The sequence below is a fragment of the Microtus ochrogaster genome, chromosome 19, assembly GCF_000317375.1.
Source record: "Microtus ochrogaster isolate Prairie Vole_2 chromosome 19, MicOch1.0, whole genome shotgun sequence".
In the NCBI taxonomy this organism is placed as follows: Eukaryota; Metazoa; Chordata; class Mammalia; order Rodentia; family Cricetidae; genus Microtus; species Microtus ochrogaster.
The window spans coordinates 5,624,320-5,633,460 of NC_022021.1; the positions used below are offsets into that span (position 1 = coordinate 5,624,320).

At 44.3% G+C, this 9,141-nt stretch overlaps 1 pseudogene; it reads left to right on the plus strand.

Annotated features, from left to right (window-relative positions):
* Positions 1-6,660: 6,660 nt before the first annotated feature.
* Positions 6,661-7,660, plus strand: LOC102001283 (annotated as a pseudogene).
* Positions 7,661-9,141: the final 1,481 nt, after the last annotated feature.

Genomic DNA, 9,141 nt, shown 5'->3' on the forward strand with positions numbered 1-9,141 from the left:
CAATCAGAACAAGAGAATTCTGGGAAGAAGAAAGGCTCAGTCTGCAGTCTGCACTCAGATGCAGAGGAAGCAAGATAAGAATACCTCACTGATAAAGGTACCAAGCCACATGACTAACAGACAAGAATTATAAGTTAATGTAAGGTGTAAGAATTAGTTAATAAGAAGCCTGAGCTAATAGGCCAACCAGTTTATAATTAATATAGACCTCTGTGTATTTCTTTGGGACTGAATTCTTGCAGAACTGGGCAGGACAGAAACCTCTGTCAACAGGGATACTGATTTTTCCAAGTTAATCTTGTATCCTGCTACATTACAGAAGGTGTTTATGAGTTGTAGAAGTTCCTTGGTAGAATTTTTGGGGAAAATTATGTAAAATATTACATCTTTAGCAAATAGTGAGACTTCTTCTTTTCTGATTTGTATCCTCTTGATCTCCTTTTGTTGTCTTATTGTTCTAGCTAGAACCTCAAGAACTATATTGAATAAATATGGAGAGAGTGAACAACATTGTCTTGTTCTTGATTTCAGTGGGATCACTTTTAGTTTCTTTCCATTTAGTTTGATGTTGTCTGTTAGCTTGCTGTATATTGCCTTTATCATGTTTAGGTATGCTCCTTGTATCCTTGCTTTCTCCAAAACCTTTATCCGAAAGAGATGTACTTTGTTGAAGGCTTTTTCAGCCTCTAATAAAATGATCATGTGGTTTTTATTTTTCAGTTTGTGTATATGGTAGATTACATTGACAGATTTTCATATGTTGAACCTTTCCTGCATCTCTGGGATGAAGCCAACTTGATCATGGTGAATGATGGCTCTGACATGTTCTTGGATTCAGTTTGCTAGTATTCTATTGACTAATTTTGTATCAATGTTCATGAGGTTGACCTGTAATTCTCTTTCTGAGTAATGTCTTTGTGTGGTTTGGGTATCAGGGTAATTGTACCCTCATAAAAAACATTTGGCAATGTTTCTTCTGTTTCTATTGTGTGGAACAATTTGAAGAGTATTGGTATTAGTTCTTTGAAAATCTTGTAGAATTCCACACTGAAACAATCTGGCCCTGGAGTTGTTGTTTTTTTGTTGTTTGTGGGGTTTTTTTGGTTGGGAGATTTTGATGACTGTTTCTATTTCTTTGGCAGTTATAAGTTTATTTAATTTGCTTATCTGGTTTTGATTTAATTTTGGTAAGTGATATTTATCCAGAAAATTGTCCATTTCATTTTAGTTTTCCAATTGTGTGGAGTACAGATTTTGAAATACGACCTGATAATTCTCTGGATTTCCTCTGTGTTTGTTGTTATATCCCCCTTTTCATTTCTGATTTTATTAATTGGATATTCTCTCTTTGCCTTTTGGTTAGTTTAGATAAAGTTTTGTCTATTTTGTTGATTTTCTTGAAGAACCAACTTTTTGTCTCATTGATTTTTTGTATTGTTTCATTTGTTTCTATTTTGTTGATTTCAGTTCTCAATTTGATTATTTCCTGCCATCTAGTCCTCCTGGGTGAGTTTGCTTTTTTTTGTTGTTGTTGTTCTATAGTTTTCAGGTGTTTTCTGAGAAACCGCCATAGTAATTTTTAAAGTGACTGTACATGTTTGTACTCCCGCAGTAATGAAGGAGGGTTTTCCTTGCTCCACATCCTTTCCAGAATGAGCTATCACTTATGTTTTTGATCTCAGCCTTTCTTACAGGTATAAGATAGAATCTCAAGAGTCATTTTGATTTGCATTTCCCTGATGGCTAAGGACATTGAACCTTTCTTTAAGTGTTTCTCAACCACTTGAGATTCTTTTGTTGAGAATTCCCTGTTTAGCTCTGTACCCCAGTTTTTTAATTGGATAAAAATATCAATGTAATAATGCCTAACAATGTTCTGTTAGACTCATAGAGTGATACCTATCCCAATTGTCATCAGAGAAGTTTCACCCATAACTGATGGGAGCAGATGCAGAGACCTACAGCCAAACATTAGGTGGAACTTGGGAGGTCATGCAGAAGAAAGGACTGCAGGAGCCAATGGGGTCAAGGACACCACAAGAAAACCCACAGACTCAACTAACCTGGGCTCATGGGGGCTCACAGAGACTAAACTGACAACCAGGGAGCCTGCATGGGACTGACCTAGGTACTCTGCATATATGTTTCAGTTGTGTAGTTTGGTCCTCTTGTGGGACTCCTTACAGTGGGAATAGGAGCTATTTCTGACTCTTACTGGCTTTTGGGCCCTACTCCTCATAATGGATAGCTTGCCCAGCCTTAATGCATGGGGAATTGCTTAGTCTCACTGTAACTTGATATGTAAAGTTTTGTTGATATCCATGGGAAACCTCCCATTTCCCAACAGAAATGGAGGAGTGGATTGGGGGTGGGAACAGAGGAGGCATGGGAAGACACTGGAAGGAGAGGAAGAAGGGGAAACATCAGCTGGGATGTTAAGTAAATAGTTTTTTTTTTAAAAAAAAAAAAAAGTAGACTTCCAAAATTGGAAGGGAAAATGGTGGAGCAGAGCTGTGTGTGTATGGGAGAATGATGGAACTCCCAACGAAAGGTACCAGGACGATAGGGAAGCACAGTCTCTGTGGGCAAAGAACACAGCATCACTGAATAGGACCAGGCCTTGCTCCTTGGACCCGCCCACAGCATGGAGCTGCTGGAGCCACCGTGGATGCTAGTCCTGCTGAAAGAGGGCGGCTGGGGAGGGGGCGGTGCTGCTTACAGACTGCAAGCAAAAGGGTCATTCCCATTGATCCTCAAGGCGACCTGCATTGAGAGTGGGAGCTATTTGGGGGACTGGAACTCTCTCCCCTGCTTCCATAAGATCACTGGGCAACAGCAGTATATTTGAGAGTCTCAGTGATGGTCCTGTACGGTTATTTGCACGTTTAGGCTCTCTCTCTCTCTCTCTCTCTCTCTCTCTCTCTCTCTCTCTCTCTCACACACACACACACACACACACTGTGTGACACACTGCAGTTTCCAATTCCTCTACAACAAATGAATATGAAAAGAGGTGGGAAAGACTGAGGAACACAGCAGTGATGTGCGGTGGAGAGAGGAACTGGAGACGCATGAACGTGGTCAGTGTGGGAGAAGACTGCACTGGGCAGGAAAACACGTCGCTGAGTAGCGCCAACAGAGAGATGCAGCAGCCGGGAGTTTGCGCAGACTCAACCCCAGAATGTGCTGCTGCCCAGCCTCACAATTGCCCTGTTTCTAAGCAACGGCAGGATGTCTGAGACAATAAAGGGTTCATTTTCTGAACTTGACCTCCTCAAAAGACCTCCGCGGTCCATGCTGCCCCCAGAGCTCATGTTGGGGCTTGAGGTCGTGCTGCAGCCAAGCGCCATGTTAAAGTGTGTGATCTGTCCTGCAGCCAGAGGGCGTGTTGATGTCTGTGATCTGTGCTGGAAGCCATGTTGATGTCCACAGTCGGTGCTACTGCCTGAGGGCTGTGATGGCGCGTGCTGCAGCAGAGGGCCATGTTCAAGTCCGAAGTCTGCACTGCCATGGGAACCATGCTGACGTCCACAATACATGCTGATGCCAGAGGCCACGTTCATGGTCCGTCCTGTCTCCAGAGCCATGTGGAAGTCCATAAACTGTGCTCCTGCCAACTGCACAGGGCAAGGATGCTTCTTTTGCGATAGTGTCAAAGAACACAACATCACTGAATAGGACCAGGCCTTGGTCCTTGGACCCGCCCACAGCATGGAGCTGCTGGAGCCACCATGGATGCTAGTCCTGCTGAAAGAGGGCGGCTGGGGAGGGGGAGTTCTATAGACTCAGAGTTGAGAATGAGGGGCATAGAAGGCTTCTGTGACATCCTCTCCCTACTGTCCCTACTCTGCACACCCCACTCCTCCTCCCAAAGAGAAATAGCCTGAAGAGAACGCTTAAAAATTGTGATAAGGGCCGGGTGGTGGTGGTGCATGCCTTTAATCCCAGAACTCGGAGGCAGAGGCAAGTGGATCTCTGTGAGTTCGAGACCAGCCTGGTCTACAAGAGCTAGTTTCAGAGCAGGCTCCAAAGCCACAGAGAAATCCTGCTTCGAAAAAAAGAATGTGGTAAGGAAGCTGAAGTGTGGTTTTCCACGATGAAGACTTTAATGTGGGGGTGGGAAGATGGGGGGAGGGGGAGGACTCATTTTTCTTTAAGGGGTGGCCACCAGGAGTGTGACCATGCTCCAGTGAGTATTTGGGCAACACAATTTGGACTATTTTCTTTCTTTATTTTTTTAAGATTTATTTATATTATGTACGTAGTGTTCTGTCTGCATGTATGCCTGCAGGCCAGAAGAGGGCACCAGATCTCATTACAGATGGTTGTGAGCCACCATATGGTTGCTGGGAATTGACCGCAAGATCTCTGCAAGAGCAGCTAATGCTCTCAACCTGTGAGCCATCTCTACAGTTCCCCCAGGGCAACACAATTTGGATCTGGTTATTTTTCTCCTTGTGTGTGGGGAGGTTACAAGGGTGGGGTGATCAGGAGGACAGAGCAGTGAGTGTGATCAGGGTGCATTATGTGAAATTCCCGAATAATCAATAAAGATATGTGGAACAAAAGGAAAGAAAACCAGAGTGGATCTACAAATCCCAGCAACCAAATTCCTTGATTGCTTTACAGTGGAGACAAGCAGGGAACAGAGCAGAAAGAAAATGCTTCAGCAGGATCAAGGCTCAGCCTGATGAATTATCAGACTTTCTTATACCCTAAAAATATAGGGCTCCAATGACCTTTTATTTCTGAGTGATTTGGATATGTGGTGTGTTAAAAATTAGAACTGATGCTGGGCAGTGGTGGCGCATGCCTGTAATCCCAGGAATTGGGAGGCAGAGGCATGTGGGTCTCTATCAGTTCCGGGCCAGCCTAGTCTACAGAATGAGTTACAGGTCAGCCAGGGCTACACAGAGAAACCCTGTTTTAAGAAAATATGTGTGTGTGCCTGTATATATTATGTGTGTGCACATATATATTATGTGTGTGCCTATAAATACTATGTGTATGCCTATATATATGTGTGTGCCTATATATATTATGCGTGTGTGATTTTCAAAGGTATTTACTCATTAATTAATTTTAAAATTATGAGACTAAGCCTATTATATAGTAACATAACTAACATTTTATATAGTTATTTAAATACATAGTTTAACAATATATAGTTATTTAAAATAACTATAATTCTGGGGCAGCAAGATGGCTCAGCCAATAGAGGCACTTGCATGATGCCTGAAGACCTGAGTTCAATCCCCAGGATCCACATGGTGGGGAGGTAAGAAACACATTTTCCTTTGGCCTCTGAACTTCTACACACACATAAAATAAATAAATAAATAAATAATTTTTTTGTTTTTGTTTTTTCGAGACAGGGTTTCTCTGTGGTTTTGGAGCCTGTCCTGGAACTAGCTCTTGTAGACCAGGCTGGTCTCGAACTCACAGAGATCCGCCTATAAATTTTTAATTAAAAGAATTCCTCCTCATCTCCTCTCACAAAAAAGAAAAAAGAATACTGCCTTAATAGAAGACAGCCTGAATCTTATAAATGAACCAGGCTTCAATTTGTCTAGGTATGTTGATTTACTGAACTCTATAAAGTAAATCTAGCCACATATGTGCGTAAGTAGTGGGAAATGAGATATTACTTTGCATGCTGCAGATAGTCAGCTTTAATAAAAACCAAAAGGCCTCTGTCAGTCTAAATACAGGATCAGAATCCATACTGTGGATGCTTTCATACTTGGCAGCGTATTTAAGCTAGCTGTGATGATGCTTTCCTATAACCAGCACTTGAGCAGTGGCGGCAGGAGAATTAGGACTTCAGGGTCCTTCTTAGTTACATAAGCAACTGGAGAACAGCCAGGCCCTGTTGACAGAGCCGGCTGGAGGGAGGGAGGGAGGGAGGGAGGGAGGGAAGAGGGAGGCTATAGCAGTTTATCGCACATTTGGCCTTCTTGTTTGTTTCACATCTCAGTGCCAGGGCTCGAACCCAAGCCTGCACACACTTCTAAGCCTCTAGCACAGAGTTCCACCCTCAGTCCGCGTCTGAATGGATCTTTCATTACCACGCACGAGTTATTAGTTCACTGACACAATCTTTCAAACGCTGTTTCATTGTACCACATTTTTAAGTAACAACAATTAATAAGGGCACCAGTCTCATCAGGAAATCTTCAGCTGTTGGGCACTATCAAGCTCACAGTTCATTCAAGTTTCCTAAATTTCTAGCTTTTAGTTGGAGTTTAAAAATTAACACTTGCGATACTACCTTTTCTTTTCTCTAAAATTTTCATGAAAGATCACTTTACTTTTGAGGCGTCTGCCAGCTTCTCAATAAGCTTCTGAATAAGCACTGTTTGTCAGCCGATATGAGCGAAAGCATCCCATGTATGGGGCATCTGGCTAAGCGCATCCTTCATTCACACAGAGCTTTTCCTTGAGAACCACTGCACTGGGATGTGCAGGCAAACAGGCTCCCTGCACTGGGATGTGCAGGCAAACAGGCTCCCCGCCGGCTTCCTTTCCTTCATACTGAAATATGATACATTGTATCCCAGAATGGTGTAAAGATGTTTACACAAGAGACATCAAAAATTGTCTTAAAATATTTTTCCTGGCTCTCTGCTCCTCCCTCTTCTAGAGACAGCAGCTTCTTTCGTGCAGTGCCAGCCTCGTTCCAGAGACACGATGGTGAAGGTCGGAGTGAACAGATTTGGCCCGTATTGGACGCCTGGTTACCAGGGCTGCCTTCACTTCTGGCAAAGTTGACGTTGTTGCCATCAATGACCCTTTCATCGACCTCAACTACATGGTCTACATGTTCCAGTATGACTCCACCCATGGCAAGTTCAAAGGCACAGTTAAGGCTGAGAATGGGAAGCTTGTCATCAACAAGAAGGCCATCACCATCTTCCAGGAGCGAGATCCAGCCAACATCAAATGGGGGGATGCCGGCGCCGAGTATGTTGTGGAGTCGACCGGTGTCTTCACCACCATGGAGAAGGCTGGGGCCCACTTGAAGGGTGGGGCCAAAAGGGTCATCATCTCCGCCCCTTCTGCCGATGCCCCCATGTTTGTGATAGGTGTGAACCATGACAAGATGATAATTCCCTCAAGATTGTCAGCAACGCTTCCTGCACCACCAACTGTTTAGCTCCCTTGGCCAAGGTCATCCATGACAACTTTGGCATCGTGGAAGGACTCATGACCACAGTCCATGCCATCACGGCCACTCAGAAGACGGTGGATGGCCCCTCTGGGAAGCTGTGGCAAAATGGCCGTGGCGCTGCCCAGAACATCATCCCTGCGTCCACTGGCACTGCCAAGGCTGTAGGCAAAGTCATCCCAGAGCTGAACAGGAAGCTCATGGGCATGGCCTTCCGCGTTCCTACCCCCAATGTGTCTGTCGTCGATCTGACATGCTGCCTGGAGAAAGCTGCCAAGTATGACGACATCAAGAAGGTGGTGAAGCAGGCATCCGAGGGCCCAGGTCGTCTCCTGTGACTTTAACAGTGACTCCCACTCTTCCATCTTTGATGCTGGGGCTGGCATTGCTCTCAATGACAACTTCGTAAAGCTCATTTCCTGGTACAACAATGAATTCGGCTACAGCAACAGAGTGGTGGACCTCATGGCCTACATGACCTCCAAGGAGTAGTAAGCTCACCCTGGACCACCCATCCCAGCAAGGACACAGCAAGAGAGAGGCCCTCAGCTGCTGAGCAGTCCCTGTCCTAACTAACCCTTGACACTGAGCATCTCCCTCACAGTTTCCCCAGAATAGCAGGAGGGGGCTTAGGGAGCCCTACTCTTTTGAATACCATCAATAAAGCTCATTGCACCCCTCAACAACAACAACAACAACAAACATTTTTCCTTTCATTACACGCATACAAATAGGAGTACAATCCCTGGCAGCACAGGGTGGCAGCATAGTGCTGAGCCACTTTGAATATGAGCTGCTTGGTCTGCCATTGTTTTTGAACTGAAAACGGCCATAACCATGAAAAGAGAACAGGAAATGCTTCTTGCTCCCACGGCTCCTGCAAGGGGACCCACAGAGCTCTGCAGACCACGCTGAACTACTGCTCTGGAGTTCACTGTGCTGTGCACTTGCAGGGAAGGGATGGCTTGAGAGGGGCCAGAAAATGCTTTCTAAAAACAATCCAGAACTTGCAGGGAAAGCTATCCTGCACATCATTAATGTTCATTTGATTTAGTTCCTGTTATAGTTTGTCTAAGTAATTACCCGAGTTAGTTTACTCTCTCATGTCTAGCATGCCCTGACCCTAATACACTCCTCAACCAGTAATGTTACCAGAGCCAACCACTGGGAAATTACAAATGAAATTTCACAGTTTTGCCTACACCAGTAAATGATTCTGAGGGTTTGAGTCCTATGCTGGCTAATTTTGTGTCAACTTGACACAAGCTAGAGTCACCTAAGAGAAAGGAACCTCAACCGGGAAATAGCCTCCATCAGTTTAGGCTGTGGGCAAAACTGTAGGATTGTTTTTTAAATTAAGATTGCTATGGAAGGGTCTAGACCATTGTGAGTGGCACTATCCCTGGGCTAGTGGTCCTGGATACTGTAAGAAAGCAGGCTGAACAAGTCATAAGGATCAAGCCATTAGCAACACTTCTCCATGGCCTCTGCATCAGTTCCTGCCTCCAGGTTTCTGCCTGGCTTGAATTCCTACCTTGTCTTCCCTCAGAGAACTTTGATCCAGGAACCGTAAGTCCTCAGGCAGTGCTCACACTCACTCACTGCTCCTAGCGTCACCTGTGGTTCATGACATCTTTCTTCCTTGTGCCTACAGGTGCAACTCAAGTGATGCCTTCTACACAGACTGATTCTAAAGAAAATGTATGGTTCCTGTACTAATACGTATGTCATACTTTTTGTAGGATAACCTGTATTTGACCATGGGTGAAGTCAAATCACTGGCTTATATATGGAAACCTTACCCATATACCCAAATAACTCTAGAATCATAAACTAAAAATAGCAAGCCTTGACAGTTCCTTATAGCAGAATCTACTTTACAATAACCAGTAAGAAAATACCGATTCATGTTAAAATGTGAACTGAAAAGCATCATGCATGAAAGAGGTCAAGACCAACGACTCTGCTACACT